This window comes from Rattus norvegicus, chromosome 1 (genome assembly GCF_036323735.1).
Source record: "Rattus norvegicus strain BN/NHsdMcwi chromosome 1, GRCr8, whole genome shotgun sequence".
NCBI classification, from domain to species: Eukaryota; Metazoa; Chordata; class Mammalia; order Rodentia; family Muridae; genus Rattus; species Rattus norvegicus.
In genome coordinates this window covers 185,599,165-185,615,101 of record NC_086019.1, presented here as the reverse complement: position 1 = coordinate 185,615,101, position 15,937 = coordinate 185,599,165, and the positions used below count along the sequence as shown (strand labels likewise).

At 44.7% G+C, this 15,937-nt stretch overlaps 1 protein-coding gene across 1 annotated transcript in view; it reads left to right on the top strand.

The window, feature by feature from the left end:
• The window catches only part of LOC120099923 (uncharacterized), a 98,760-nt gene that overhangs the window by 5,363 nt on the left and 77,460 nt on the right, over positions 1-15,937 (top strand). Inside the window, exon 2 of the mRNA XM_063280718.1 lies at positions 1-15,604. This exon is cut by the window's left edge and continues 2,697 nt beyond it. The gene's annotated coding sequence lies outside the window, so the exon portion shown is untranslated. The remainder of the gene's footprint in view (positions 15,605-15,937) is intronic.

Below are 15,937 nucleotides of genomic sequence, written 5' to 3'. Positions count from 1 at the left end.
TGGCGCTGTGATGAGCTAAAGATGGGATGACTGTGGTGGATGAAGGCTCTCAGCCCCAAGAAGGCTCAACTCAGACTGGGAGGAAGGAAACAGAAGGCAGGTACACCCATCAGCTAGATGAGGAGCGTGAGATGGAACCCAGACAGGAGGCTGTTGACTAAGCTGGTTTGAACAAGAATGACAGGGAATTGTGGCTGTTATTTATTTATTTATTTTCTGTTTTATTTTATTTTTTTTTATGTCTAAGAGCCAACATGAGAATTCTGCCTGGGAGGGAAAAGCAGCTTAAATGAAACTTCGGGATGTCTTGTGAGATGTTGGATTATAGAATAAATATGTCTAATAAAATTCCCCTGCCAGCTCGGCTTTGAGGATTTGGAAATAACTTCAGACTCTTTTGGGAAGGCATTGCTTTGCTGCAACTGTTTAAATACCTCCTGGGGCACTGCAGTCACACTCAGGATACAGATACCATCCTTTGCTAAATCCCTGTGACCAGGCTTCTGCTCAGGCCCCTGGGGATTCACAGGGGTCAATGTAGATCTCGTTTCCTTTATTCCCTCTTGCCATCTCCTCCTCTCTTTGAAGAGACCTCTCCTGATCCCTGGAACAGTCAGCGTAGGCCAAGAAGAGTGGCACAACTTAGCATCACTGAAGAACATGAGGCAGGAAGATTGTGTTTTTGAGCCTGTCTGGGTATAGCAAGATTCCGTCTTAAAATAAACAACAACAGCAAGAACATTGTAGCCAGCCAGGCATAGACTCATGGGGCAGGGTCTGGACATAGTCCCACTGTATGCAGATCTTGGGAGTTTCAAGGATCAGAACATCCAACTCAGTTGGGACTGAACAAAACGAGAATCATGAGGCTTATGCAATAGGAAAGTTCTGGTTGGATTTACTATAAGGCAGTTGAAGTGCTGGAATGCTATGCAGAGGAACCTGTCACATTCACCGTCGACTAGGTTTTCCTGTGTGTTGGCCCCACTCGCTGAGAACTCTTCCTCTTAGGGGTACCACGTGTCTATGCCATCCTGAAGTAGAAACTTAAGGGTTCTTTGGAAAGTTAGTTGTGTTGGATGGTGTTTTGCTGGGGCAAACCATGGGAAGGAGTGTTTTCTTGAAGCAGACACAGGAGAAAGGATGTTTCACTAAAGCCAGCACATGAAAGGACGTGCGATGAAGGATTCTTTGATAACAACTCGCATGAGTTGGTCCGCCTTACACTGAGTAGTTGAGCTCCATTTGTTGGGACTCTTTTGAGAGAAATGCACCGAAAAACTTCTGGTGGTGTGCGATGGCTTCTTGCTGCTCCCATGGACTGGGTCCAATTGACAGAGCTGATACAGAGTCACATGGAGTTATGCTTAGACAGCCGCATGTGCTGAGGCGAGACACGGTGTGAAACAAGACCCCAGTGAGAGAGCTAATATTTTCCCACCAGCCTCAGACAGCCCCTCCCATCCGAGGGAGTGCACCAATCTTGTGTGGCACAGTTCCCGGAAGTTCCAGGGAGCCCTGTCCTCACAGCAGGACTATCTCAACTTTATCTAAAGGAATGCATTTCAAGGACCCTGGCCCTGCCCTGGTTTGTAGTGACCTAAGGGTCGACTGAGCTCACCAATGCCCCTGTGTGCCCAATCTCCATCACTGTAACCCATCCTTTACAGAGTGCATAAAACTGTACTTTACAGATTGTTTGGGGTCACCTCTCCTTGTGAGGTAGGTGGGCCCCAGCTTGCTGGAATAATAATAATCCTCATGCTATTGCAGTGGTCTCTGGTCTCACATCTCATTCACGGGAGTCTCCTGGTAATTAAGACTCAGGTCGAGTCTTACACAGGGAGGACACATGACATTTGGAGGGAGTATACATAGAACTCAATGGACTGTGAGAGAGGCTTGGCTTTACAATGCTTCTTGGTCTCACATCTTTGCTGATCTTTGCTTTGTTGAGAGAACTCCCGGTGTCCCTGTTGGTCCTGATTCCTCCTACTGACCGATGCCAATTCAGCCGAGGCCTGGCTGTCTCTGCTAGGCCGTGCCACTGCTTCGCTGCTGATCTGTGTTTGTTATCCCGACTCCACTGAACTGGACTGCTGGTGTATCCGTGAAGTATTTATGAGTGGATCGAGTTGCTGCTGCTGGCCTGTGAACTGAACAGCTGATTTCCTTACAATGCAGATGGGATTTGCTCCAAAGAACAATTTTTAAACAGGTCCCCTTCCCCCAAATCCTTTCTTTTCCACTACTCCTGATGAGTGGCGAGCTTAAAGATTGAGAGCCACTGCTCTAGAACGAGCCAAGAACAATAAACAGGTTAATTTAAGTTATGAGCTAGTGGGAATGGCCAAAGCTTTAGGCCTAGGCATTTATTTTATAATAATTCAGTCACAGAGTTGCTATTTCAGGAAGTTGGGCGCAGGTAGAAAAGCCCGAGGTTACAACGTTTCTGCTATGTGGGTTACACTCTTCTGCACTGAGCCCATTTCCATTGGGAGGAAGGCGTTTTCCGCTGTTTTCCCATGCACCAGCGTTATTGAACAACGGTCATAAAACTCTGCTTTGCAACAGTATCTTCAGACTGTCTGGGTCTCCAGGCAGCAGGGAGTCTAACTCCATCATGAATGAAGAGTAAGGGCTACCATGGAAATGGAGGAAAAGAAGTCACAAGAAACACGTGACTGTACTGTCTTGGTTATGTTTTTGTTTGTTTTGTTTTGTTTTTTTCCAACTTGTGTCAAGTTGGGAAGAAAAAAATGCTGTGGACTTGGGAACTGGGAGCCTCAATGGAGAAAATGATTTCATCAGATTGGCCTGTAGGCAAGTCTGTGGGGGCATTTTCTTAATTAATGATTGATGTGAAGACCCAACCTGCTGTGGCAGTACCACCCTTAGGCAGCTGGTCCTAGGCTGTATAAGTGAGAGCAGGCCGAGCAAGTGATGGGGAGAAAGTCAGTGAGCCCTCTTCCTCCATGGCTTCTGCTTCAGCTCCTGCCCTGAGTCCCTGCCCTGACTTCTTTTCATGATGGGCTGTGATCAGGACTCGTAAGTCAAATAAACCTTTCCTCCCCAAGTTGCTTTTAGTTATGGTGTTCATCACAGTAACAGAAAGCAAAATAAACCAGTGACTGCAGGACGCGTGGCTGTGCCTGGTCTGAGACAGTTGTCATATGTGGAAAAATTCCCAACAGACACCAATATATAAAGCTGTCACACCAATTTGTGCACATACCGATAATTCAAAACAATTTAGACAGCATTTTAATAGTGAGAGAGGTTATGTGAAAATTCATTTCTAGGGTCTCTCTCTCTCTCTCGTGTGTGTGTGTGTGTGTGTGTGTGTGTGTGTGTGTGTGTGTGTGTGTGTGTTCATATATGGAGGCCAGAGATTGATGTCATCTTCCTCGGACTCTCTACCTAATGTTTTGAGACCAAGTCTTCCCTCGAATCAGAAGCATACCACTCCTGCTAGGCCATCTGGCCAGCATTCTCCAATGGTCGGCTCGCTTTGGTTACATATCTGAGCTTCCACACCTGGCTTTTTATGTGGGTGCTGGGAATTTGAACTCAGGTCCTTATTATTAAAGGTTGAACATTACTCCCACAGCCATTTTTTTTTAAATCTGGGACTTGAAAATCCATCTCCTTGAAATTCAAGACTTGGTGGTCTTCCTCACCAGAGACCGAAAGCTAGTTGCCTCAGTTGGTTTCTGGAGTCTGGCTCTTGGCTCCTCCTGTGTTTGTGACCTGATGTTTCAGGGAACAAAGCAAGTGGGATTTCCAGAGGATAGAAGTGGGTGGATCATCCCTCGGTCTCCTGGTCTAGGAGAGATCCCGGGTGCTAAATTGCAGGATGGATAACCTGGGACTCCAGGAGCCCATATGACCTTTACATTCTGGGGGGCAGGGTAGAGCTATATTTGTGGCACCGTGAGCCAGGTTAAAGGAGCCTCACAGGGCTGTTAGGAATGATACCTTCCTGAAAGGAGCAGTCTTTATTATCAGAGCTTAGAGTTATTCCAGAGTCTCATGTGGAGTGTGTGTGTGTGTGTGTGTGTGTGTATGTGTGTGTGAGAGAGAGTGTGTGTATGAGTGTGTATGTGTCTGTATGTGTGTGAGTGTGTGTATGTGTGAATGTGTGTATGTGTGAGTATGTGTGTGAGTGTATGTGTGTGTGAGTGTGTGTGTATGTATGGTATGTGTGTGAGTGTGTGTGTATGTGTGTGTGTGTATGTGTGTGTATGTATGTGTGTGTATGTGTGTGTCTGTATATGTGTGTGTGAGTGTGTGTATGAGTGCGTGTGTGTATGTGTTTGTGTGAGTGTGTGTATGTCTGTATGTGTGAGTGTGTGTGTGTGAGTGAGTGTGTGTGTGTGTGTGTGTGTGTGTGTGTGTGTGTGTGTGTGTGGTAGTACATGTATAGGTCAGGAGACAACTGTAGGAGTCAGTTATCTCCCAGGGGTTGAACTTGGGTCGTTGGGCTTACTGGTAAGTGTCTCTCCTCAGAGCCGCCTCAGCAGCCTATCACGCAGCTCTGTGTGAGCATGTTGCTGTTTAATTGCTAGCAGCTCTCTTTCCTCCAGAACCGCTAGTCCAGTTTAACACAGAAAGTACAAACAAGAGCTATCCATCCTGATCACGTGATCTCAGAGATCTGTCTTCTGGTCCTTGCCCATTTGGTGGTTATCTGGCCATCTGAATATTTAGAATTCAAGTCCCCTTGTTGATTTCCTTTCTTTCCAGAGTCATGGCTTTGGCTGCTTCTGTGGAGGCATTCACACCTCATTTCTCTCTGCAGCTCAATGCTGCAGAATTATTATTATTTTAAAATTCAAATAAATTTAAATCATCTCAGAATATATTAGACCTGTTCTCCCTTGGGTTGGATATTTGTAGGGTTGGGAGTACAGCGGGCACTTTCGAGCCATCTTTTATTTTTCTTTTAATTGAGCAGAGGTGCGGTGAGAGAGGGTTAGTGCCTGGTCTGGGGACCTCCCTGAGCATTCACAGCTGAGCTCCTGGTGAGCTATCAAAGCAGGAGGTCAGGGCAGGGCAAAGGTGTTTCAGTTTGGGGCTAGAAACTGGACTTGTGTATAACCACATCTGGGTGTTCCGAATCCACAGTGATGGTCAAGCACTTTCTTAATTGCTAGTTCATCTGCACTGTCTCTCTTCTCACAGAGACCTCATGCCATCAAGAATCAGCTTTGAATTTTGTGAGTGATTTATAATTCATAGAGTAAAAGATCTGCTCTTCAGACACCCTGTTGGAGTAAGCACATAGAAAGTCTCTAGTCTCTATGTCCTAAGGGACAGGGGAGACCAGGGGGCCACAGTAACACCAGGACTTACAATGTCCAGTATAGTGTCTTCATGTGAATTTGCACAACAGAGGTAGACACATCCATAACCATGCAACATGGGATTCTGTCTCAGTACATTCAGCATTGAGCTAGGGCGAGAGGCTTGGGAGAGGGAGTATGCAGTGCATTGTAGCTCCCACTGGATGCCATGTTGATGGTCCTCAGCCCAGAAGTGGATGCCATTCGGTATCTTGTGGCAATTGTACCATTCTGTCCAGGTTCTGGCCCTTCCCCTCAGGAGAGAAAGAACGACAAACCCTACTTGTCTTCCTTCGTTATGCTCTTATCATATACCAACTGATCTGCTGTGGCTCCGTTTACAAGACGTGAATAGGGTTAGAAAGATAGTTCAGCGGGTAAGAGTACTTACTCACTGTGCAACCATGAGAACTGAGCTCAAATCCCAGAATCCATGCAAAAAAGGCCAGGCATGGCTGAGAATGACTATAGCCCCAGCAGTTAGTGGTGGAGACAAATCTTGGACACTTGCTGGTTAGCTAGCCTAGGTAAACCCAGAGACTTCCAGTTCAGGGAAAAAACCTGTCTCAAGGGAATTAAGATGAAGAGTGATAGAAAAAAAATATCCAAAGTCCTCTGGTTTCAACATGGTGTGTGTATCTGTACACTCAAACGCATGCATTCACACACACACACACACACACACACACACACACACACACACACACACACACACACACGAAGAACATTGATTGGAAAGACCTATTTTCTGAGGTAATAGGGCTGAAAGGTAACGAGACCGGAGGATGGATTAGAGTTCAGCCTGCCCACTCCAAAATTCATGGGAGTTGAAAGTGGAATTGGAAAAGTTATTGGCATGGGATGAGCGGGCACTTGTACATGTGGTCCGAGGTGTGTGGATGTGTGGGTGTGTCAGGTTTGCATATGAAGGTTTATAAATTCCCATTCCTGTAGATTAGGAACCCGTGGCTGCTGCAGTGTTGCCTCTGCTTCCTCCTCAGCCCTGTGATAATGTATTGGTCCAAATCTAGGTAACCACGCTGCCTGCATCAGTGATAAGGCTGTGTGCTAAAGGCCACAAGCAAAGGGACTTCTTGCTTAGTTGGGAGAGACTGAGACAGCAATTACTCAGACCTAGTACTGCTGGCTATTTTTAGGCTTTTCAGGACAGGTGCCTGAGACAAAGGGGGAAGCCTGGGCTTCCCCAGGGGTTTGGAAGCCCCAACACAAGGCTGGTGTGGTCTTCTTTTGTACCCTGAGCAAACCACTCAGCATAGAGACACCTCACTTGGGTTTGCTATGGACACTATATGTCCCCTGTTCTGGAATGCCATTGCCCTATGCAAAACTCTGACCCTACACATGAATCTCAAACTTCTGTGTCCTTAGAGAGATTGTATTTCACAGAAGAGGGCAGCTAGTGTTTTCTTCCCTTTCCTCTTTTCTGAATTATGGAGTCAGGCATCTTGATTGTTGCCAACAGAGATAACCAGGAAGCAGCGGCACCCGAAACAGCTGATATCCATAAGAAAAGGTGCTCAGCCTCCCGCTGAAAGAAATGCAAATCAAAGCACAGCATCACCTCTTCCTTTCAGAAGGAAGGGCAAATGAGAAGGCTGAGATACTTCATTTACACTGGAGAGGTTGGCAGGTGGGGGCGCAGGTCTTCATCTGCGATGCTGGGAACAGGAGTTGATGGGCCCTTTCAGCAAGTCCGTTTTGCATACATATTAACATCTCACTGTGTACATTATCCACTCTAGCAATTCTATTTCTAAGAATGTGTTCTGGAGAAATCCTTGCGTTGGCCTATGAAGATGCATGCAAAAGACCATTCAGTATACATTCTTTGTTGTAGTGAAATTGTGGACCTAATCTAGGAGAATACCAGCCAGGTACCAATTGGACAATCTTCTAGGGTAGTGTTTTTCAACCTGTGGGTTGTGACCCCTTTGGTGGGTGAAAGATCCTTTTACATGGGTCATCTAAGACCATCTGCATGTCAGTTATTTGCATTATAATTCATAACAGCAAAATTACATTTAGGAGGTAGCAACAAAAGTAATTTTATGGCTGGGGCCATCACAACATGAGGAACTGTACTAAGGGGTTGCAGCATTAGGAAGGTTGAGGACCATTGTGCTAGGGTGGAGCCTACCAAAAAGGGTGACAGTCAAGTGGAGGTTTAGCTCTCTTTCCTCTTTCTGAGACTCCTGTAGAAAGATGTTCTCATATTGTAGCGTGCTTCTCAAATCACCTGGAGATGTCCTGGCAAATACAGTGCTTGCTCTAAAGGGAAGAAGAGAGTTTATTTTGAGCCACATATGAGAGTCACCATGGCCCAGGAAATGGATTCAATTTGCCCTCATGACCTGTTCTGATGTGGGAGATTACATGAAGTTTCCTTGGACGCAAAAGAAAATAGTTATACATCCATGCATTTACCAGAAACCCTCCGTGGGAACATCAGGCAGGCAAGTCACAGGCAGGCAGGGAGATTTCTGTGCGGGTCTCAGATGCTATCTGAAGAGAGTCTTGCTTTGGGGTTGGTGGAAGTTAGGTGTTTGTTAAATACATTGAAAAGGTTTTTACCTGATAGCCCAAAAGAAAGCTTAACATCAAAAAAAACAAAAACAAAAACAAAAACAAAAACAAAACAAACAAACAAAAAAACCAATGGGGTTGGGGATTTAGCTGGGGTTGGGGATTTAGCTCAGTGTTAGAGCGCTTGCCTAGGAAGCGCAAGGCTCTGGGTTCGGTCCCCAGCTCCGAAAAAAAGAACCACAAAACAAAAAACCAACCAACCAACCAACCAACCAACCAAACAAACAAACAAAAAAAAAAAAAACCAAGGAGCACAGTTAAAAACTGAGGCATGGAACTCAGTAGGGAGCTTTCAAAATGTGCAAAGCAAATGGTTGTCAAAATGTTCGACATCCTTAGCCATCAGGGGAATGCAAATCAAAACTATTTTGAGATTTCATCTTACCCTACTCAAAATGGCAAAGACAAACAACAAGCCGGAATGACAATGCTGGTATTGATGTCGGGAAAGGGGAACATTTACTACCTGCTAGTGGGATTGCAGACCGGTGTAGCTACCATGGAAATCAGTGTGGAGGTGTCTCAGAAAGCTAGAAATAGACCCACCATGTGGTCTACTTATCTTACTCTTGAGCATATACCCAAAGGGCTCTATATCCCGCCACAGAGATATCTGCGTATCCATGTTCATTCTGCTGTGTTTATAACAGGCAGGAAATGTAAAAAGCATGGATGTCAATGAATAATGAAAATGTGACAGATTCGCACAATGGAGTATTCAGCTGTTAAGAAAAGTGAAAATTTGCAATTTACAGGTAAATGGCTGGAGCTGAAAAGCATCATTCTGAGTGAGGCTACCTGCATCCAGAAAGACAAAGGTCACAGGTTCTCTCACGTTTGTAGATATTAGCTTTGAATCTTCAGGTATGTGTGTTTCATTGGGGATTCCCGTGGAGGTCAGGAAGTTGGTCAGGAGGCATAGGGGCCATGGCTTTCAGGGCAAGGAAGAAAGAATGCAGTAAATGAAGAGGGAAAGGGAACTGATGAAACAGGAAGGGCTGTGTGAGGAGGACCGGAGAGCAGGAGAGAGGAAGGAGTGAGGAGAGGGATAATTAACACTAAAGAGCTTCCAAAAACTGTGCGGGAATCTACTGCTATGGAAGTGCATTAGGGTTCTCTAGAGAAATGGAGCTGATAGAATGAATCTCTCTATATAAACAGAATTTATTAGAGTGGCTTATGAGTTATGGTCCAACTATTCTAACAATCGCAAGGCTAGATATATCCACTGGGCTACAGTAGGCGCTGAGATCCTGAAGTACACTCCAAAGCCAGTGCACGAATGATCCTGCCAGGGACAGCGGTCAGTCCAAGAGTTAAGTTCATCTTCCATGTCCTTTAAATAAGCTGCTACCAGATGCTGTGGCTCGGATTTAAGGTAAATGTTCCCACCTCGAATGCTTCAATCCACAAAAACCCCCTCACAAATGTGCCCAGAGCCTTGGGTTTTAGTGAATTCCAGATGTAGTCAAGTTGACAACCAAGAATAGCCATCACAAGGAGCTTCTTAAAATATATACATATGTGTGTGAATATAAGTTTAAGGGATGTCCTACAATGTGTGTGTGTGTGTGTGTGTGTGTGTGTGTGTGTGTGTGTGTGTGTGCAGAAGACCCTATTGTTGAAGACATCACATACTTAAGTGTTAGAACATGGAGAAATCAAGCTGGGAGCTTCATCTTTGCTGGCTGCTGTTCATGGTGCTGAAATGTGCTGTTCATGCTACCAGTGCAGAGTATCCTCAATTACCTGAACCCAACAAGGGACAGCAAGGACTGGCCTGGCAAGACGTGTCCAGTAGTGCAATAGTGACTGATGTGTAATGGAAGTGACCAATGACTTTCTGGTTGGATTTAAGACACCCTATATAATTCATGCCAGAATGGTGGTTATTAGGACCAAAGCCATGGCTAGATATTTCATAGGCCTAGGGTAGGACCTACCACAGTTATTCTGCTAAATGGACTGGGTTGTAAACTTGACTGAATCCGAATCAACTAAAATCCAAGCTACTGAGAACTCCTGTGAGGTATTTTCTAGATCAGATTTTTTTTGAAACAGGAAGACCCTCCATTTGAACAATACCTTCTGGTGAAGCCCATATTAAAGGACATGGAAGAAGGACTATTTCCTTTGTGCTACTCGTGATAAATCTTGCTGGCAAGTTCATCTACCCCATTGCTGCATCTTTCCTTCATGTTATAATGAAATATGGTTTCAGAACACGGGCCACATAGAACCTTAGGTGTGGAAGAAAAGAAGAAACAGCTTATAAACTTGCCCTCTTTAGCAAAAGGAGGAGTGAGGGTCTTAGTTAGGGTTTTATGGCTGTGAACAGACACCATGACCAATATAAGTTTTATAAAGGACAACATTTGATTGGAGCTGGCTTACAGGTTCAGAGGTTCAGTCCATTATCATTAAGGTGGGAGCTTGCAGCATCCAGGCAGGTATGGTGCAGGAGGAGCTGAGTTCTACATCTTCACCCAAAGGAAGCCAAGAACAGACTGAGCATCCTTAGGCAGCTAGGAGGAGGGTCTCCAAGCCCACCTCTAGGGTGACACACTTCCTCCAACAAGGCCACACCTTCTAAGAGTGCCACTCCCTGGGCCAAGCATATGCAAACCATCACAGAGGGCCAGTTGGGAACTTTTGTTGGTGTCTCAGTTTCTCCCTGGGAAGCTGGTATTCTGGTTTCAAGGACAATATCAATATTAGAACTAACTTCCTCAGGAGACTGATATAGACTGAAGACCAGCAGCTCTTTAGGAATTCTTGAGGCCTCCAGCACTAGATGGGGAGTTATGAGACATCTAGTCTCATGGACTGAACAACTGGATTCTAGGCTTTTTCAAGGTGAGATGACCATTATTGGACCACATCCTGTAATCCAGTATAATAAATAAATCTACCTTTAATCTATTTTTATCTATCTATCTATCTATCTATCTCCTATCATCTATCTATCTATCTATCTATCTATCTATCTATCTATCTATCTATCTATCTATCTATCTATCATCTATCTCCTATCATCTATCTATCTATCTATCTATCTATCTATCTATCTATCTATCTATCTATCTATCTATCTATCATCTATCTCCTATCATCTATCTATCTATCTATCTATCTATCTATCTATCTATCTATCTATCTATCTATCATCTATCTCCTATCATCCATCTATCTATCTATCTATCTATCTATCTATCTATCTATCTATCTATCTATCATCTATCTCCTATCATCCATCTATCTATCTATCTATCTATCTATCTATCTATCTATCTATCTATCTATCTATCTATCATCTATCTCCTATCATCTATCTATCTATCTATCTATCTATCTATCTATCTATCTATCTATCTATCTATCTATCATCTATCTCCTATCATCTATCTATCTATCTATCTATCTATCTATCTATCTATCTATCTATCTATCATCTATCTCCTATCATCCATCTATCTATCTATCTATCTATCTATCTATCTATCTATCTATCTATCTATCATCTATCTCCTATCATCTATCTATCTATCTATCTATCTATCTATCTATCTATCTATCTATCTATCTATCATCTATCTCCTATCATCTATCTATCTTCTATCAGTTTTATTCATTTAGAGAACCCTGAGTAACAATGGGCACAGCACTAACCAGCCCCTAACTGCCTATCATTCTATCCATCTCTACACTGCCACCAGAGAAGCTTCTTTTTATAGTACACAGACTTACAGTTGGCAAAGGGTCAGAGAGTAACTGTGGAGTGTCCCAAAGTGGGACATCTCTGTCATCCTCTGCCCAAGGTTTAGGAATCATTTCTAAACAGTATAAGAGCCAGATGGATAGCTACAAGGAGAAAAGCAACGTTTTCCAGACACCACACTGTAATTACACACATGAACTCACAGTGGTTGTGACAGCATGTACCAGACTTGAACAAGCTCCAGCATAGAATACCACCCCCTACCTGAGGATCTATGGGTAGTTGAGAGCTGCTGGAAGGGAGGGGGACAGTTGGTTTCCTCTAATGTCCACTGGTAGGTGAACCCCACTCCTGGGGGTGGCCACATATCTGATGGTATGAGGGCAGCACAAATTGAGTGCTTTATAAAACCAAAGAGGACATAAATTTGGGTTATTAGAGGAGGGAATAGGTGGATTTTGGAGGAGTTGGGGGAGGGTTCTAGTTTTGACCTAATATGACCAAAATGCATTGCATGACATTCTCGAACATTTCTGAAGAAGTTTGGTAGCACTTCGGAGGTAATTTGGGTTCTTGATAAGCAACATCCAGACCTTCCATAATTACTAAGTTATTATGTGAGTTTGTTTGTCAGAAGTCAGCCTTGGTGCAAGTCCTCAGAAGCTGACTACTGTATTCTTTTGAGAGAAGATCCCATTAGGCATAGGGGCTCATTGATCAGATGAGGCTGGCTGGCAGTGAGGTCCAGGGATCTGCCTATGTCTGCCTTCCCAGCACTAGAGTTGTAAGTGCACACCATTGCATCTGATTTTTAATGTGGCTTCTGGGTTTTGAACTCAGGTCTTCATGCTTGCATGGTAAACACTTTGCTGAGCCATCTCCTCAGTCTTTATCTCCATTAAGTTCTAATCAATCAATCAATCAACTAATCAATCAAGTCTAGAGAACCTTTCACAAAGGGCTTTTTCATGGAGCTTCATGGAGTTTCAGTCCACAAGTGCTTGTTCAGAGGTTGGCTCTAACTCCAGCCTCAGTTTCCATAGGGTATGGATGGGGCCTAAGAGCTGGCATTGCAGAGCAGATCCTAGGGGATACTTCTTCCAGGTCATATTGTGAGAAGTATTGATAGAGGGATAATTAGGAAACCTTTCCCAGTATGATTTAACCTAGATCTAGAAGCAGTAGTGTAAAGAATCAGAGAGAATCGGGCACCAATTCCTTCCTTTGACCTGAAACTCCAGTTTGAACACTTGGAACATAGGCCATGTAGAACCTCAGCTGGGGAGAAGAGAGGAAGCAGCCTCTTTACTGGCCCTCTTTAGCAAAAGGCGTCGGGAGGGACGGTCAGGGACTTCTACCAGCTGCTTTCGTTGGTGTCTCAGTTTCTCCCTGGGAAGCTGGTATTCTGGTTTCAAGGACATCAGATGTGCAAGGACCAGAGGAGCAGGTGTTCCTGGGAGTCAAATGTTGCAAATGAATTAGCAGGGGCTGATTGCTGCCAAGCAGAGGTGTGCTGTGCCTGACTATTGCTTTCTGCCTTTTTTGGATTGAAGGCCAAGACCAACCCCCACCCCACCCCAAAGCTTGCACATTTCTTGAGACTCTCCCAGGTATATCCTGTGATTTAGAACTCTCTCAGGCAAATACAGTTTTGTCTTGTCCTTCCGGTAATTGTTGTAGTGTGAGAAGCCCAATAATGGAGTGAGAGAATGCCCTGAGGTTTTCCTCTCTTGTGGGAACTCCCATGATGCTCCTGGTCACCACTACCTTTGCTAGAATTCTACTCCCCATATCCTAGGTGAGATTGATGGTGGCAGTGGGGAATGCAGACAAATGTTTGTTCTTGTCACATTCCTTTTTACCCACTAATCCGAGCCTTATTCTGTCTCTGGCCCTTGCTTCCTAGATTTTAGTGGACTGTCCCAGATTCCTTGAAATGATCTGCCTTCTCCTGCATATTCCTTGTCCCAGTGAGGATGTGCTGTGTCCACTCACTGCTTATGGTCTTATTCCTGAACCACACTGATTCAGTCATTGCACATTGCTTCTTTCTGCTCCTGACTTTCTTGGCATTTGAATGTGGTAGGCATTTTCCCACTTGTCTCTTTGCCTCATCCAAAATGACTGCTATTAGAAATTATGTTAGTTCCCCACTCATGGTATTCTTTTTGTTAATTAATTATTAATTAACTTTATATCCTGATTACAGCTTCCCCTCCCTCCTTCCCTCCCACTCTCTTCCTTTCATCTCCCCTCCCCCATACCTTCTCTTTTTCTCTTCAGAAAAGGCAAGACCTCCCATGGGTATCAACCTGCCTTGGCATATCAAGCTGCAGTAGGACTAGGCACATCTTCTACCATTGAGGCTAGACAAGGCAGCCCAGTTAGGGGAAAGGGATCCAAAGGCACCAGAGTCAGGGACAGTGCCTGCTCCAGGTGTTAGGGTTCTCACATGAGGACCAAGCTTCACATCTGTGACATGTGTGTAGGGGTCATCAATGGCACTCTTGCCTCAATCTTCCTAATCCAATGTCTCACCTATAGAGTAGACCTTAAAGCAGAAGATTAGGAATTTCTTCTAGAGGAAGTCCTGCCCCAACCTGGAAAAATGAAATAAGAACTTGGAATTAAAGACAAGAGTAAGAGCTATAGGATTGTGGCTTGACACTAAATCAGATTTATAGCTTGCAGGATGTCTTTGGATCATGAACTGAATAACAGTAGCTGCAAATGGTCTGGAAGGGACAGACAGACCCCCCCCCCCCCGCCCATGTTAGTAAGGAGGCCAGCAGGAGCCCCGCTGTCCACGGTGCTGAATTCCGTTGCATATTTGTCCATAGGACAAGAACAAGAGCAAGTCTGCAAGTCCGGCATAGAAAGTAAACTTCAACTGACTCTCTTGGAAGATAAGCCCTCTCCAGAAGGCAGACATAATTACCTTGGGGTCTATTTGAAATAGGTATCCGGGGTCATCAATCCAACTGGAAATCCCTGTCCAAACACCACTGAACACCTGGCTGGGCCTTGGACTTGGCATCTTGACTACATCATGTATTTTAGTCTTTAGCCAGCACAGGTAGGCTGTTGTGCTTGTTGTCTGGTGAGAGAGTAAAGGTATGGCAAAGCTTCTCACACTTGGGTCAAGCTTAGGCATCTACTGAAGGGTGATGCCAGGGCTCAACCAGAAAGGGGCCTGTTCCCAGAGCTGCAGCTGGTTTCATTAGATCCACATAGTCCAACATGGGTCAGTGGCTTTTGTTGACATTTGCATGAGAACTGCTGACCACTGGGAAAGTCATCATACTGTCATTTTTTCCCCTGGGACAGATTCTGAAACCATTTAAAATGTCTGCATTGTCTTCAAGACCCCTACACCACTCACAAACAGATGAGCAAGACTCATTCGCGTTTCTGTTTACAGTGAGTATAAAACAAAACGAGCAGATTAAAATGGATGGCCTTGTTTAATTGGCCCTTGTTTCTTAACTCGCCAGCTCCCTCCCTCCAGGTCCTGGCCTCCTCCATCCCTTGCTCTGTGATTCATCAGGGCCTGAGGCTCAGCAGTCTGTAATTGGTTCCTAACTTCCTGGGATGTCAAAGCCAAGATGGAAATTTTCACGTATCACTCCACCAATTCCACCCCAGCTTTAATAATAAGCTGGCAGAAGGGAGGCAGATTTACAGCGGGAGAGAAATGTAATCAAATTTGGAGGTGAAATGCAATAAGTACAAATGCTAGTTTTTATTTGGAAGCTTCTCGGATAAATGTGAGCTCATCCTGTTCCACAGTGAAGCCTTTGTTTCTTCTCAGGGAACAGTGGGGGAACCCTCATGGAATATGACCCTTGAAGGAAGAGTCCTTGATGGGATTCCTTCCACACCCTGTCCAAGCAGAGGCTCTGGTGACTGGAGGGTGATGGCTGGAGAGACAGAAAAGGTTAGCGGGGTGAAGTTATAGTTGGTGTGAAAATGGCTTGTGTGCTTGAATGCTTGGTCCCCAGCTGGTGGTATTTGGGAGGTTGTAGATGGAATCTTTGGGTGGGAGGCATGACTACCCCAGGGTCACTATTTCCTGGCTTGCAAAGGCACAAGCAAGCCCAACAGGAGGCTCTTATCATTGATGTATACTCAGCCACCCGGTGCCACATCCATCCTGCCATAGTGGACCATATCCCCTGGAGCGAGAGCCAAAGTAAATGCTTCCTTGTAGAAGCTGTTTCTATCAGGAGTTTTGAAAAGAAATGAATTCAGACGACAAAGATTAATCAGA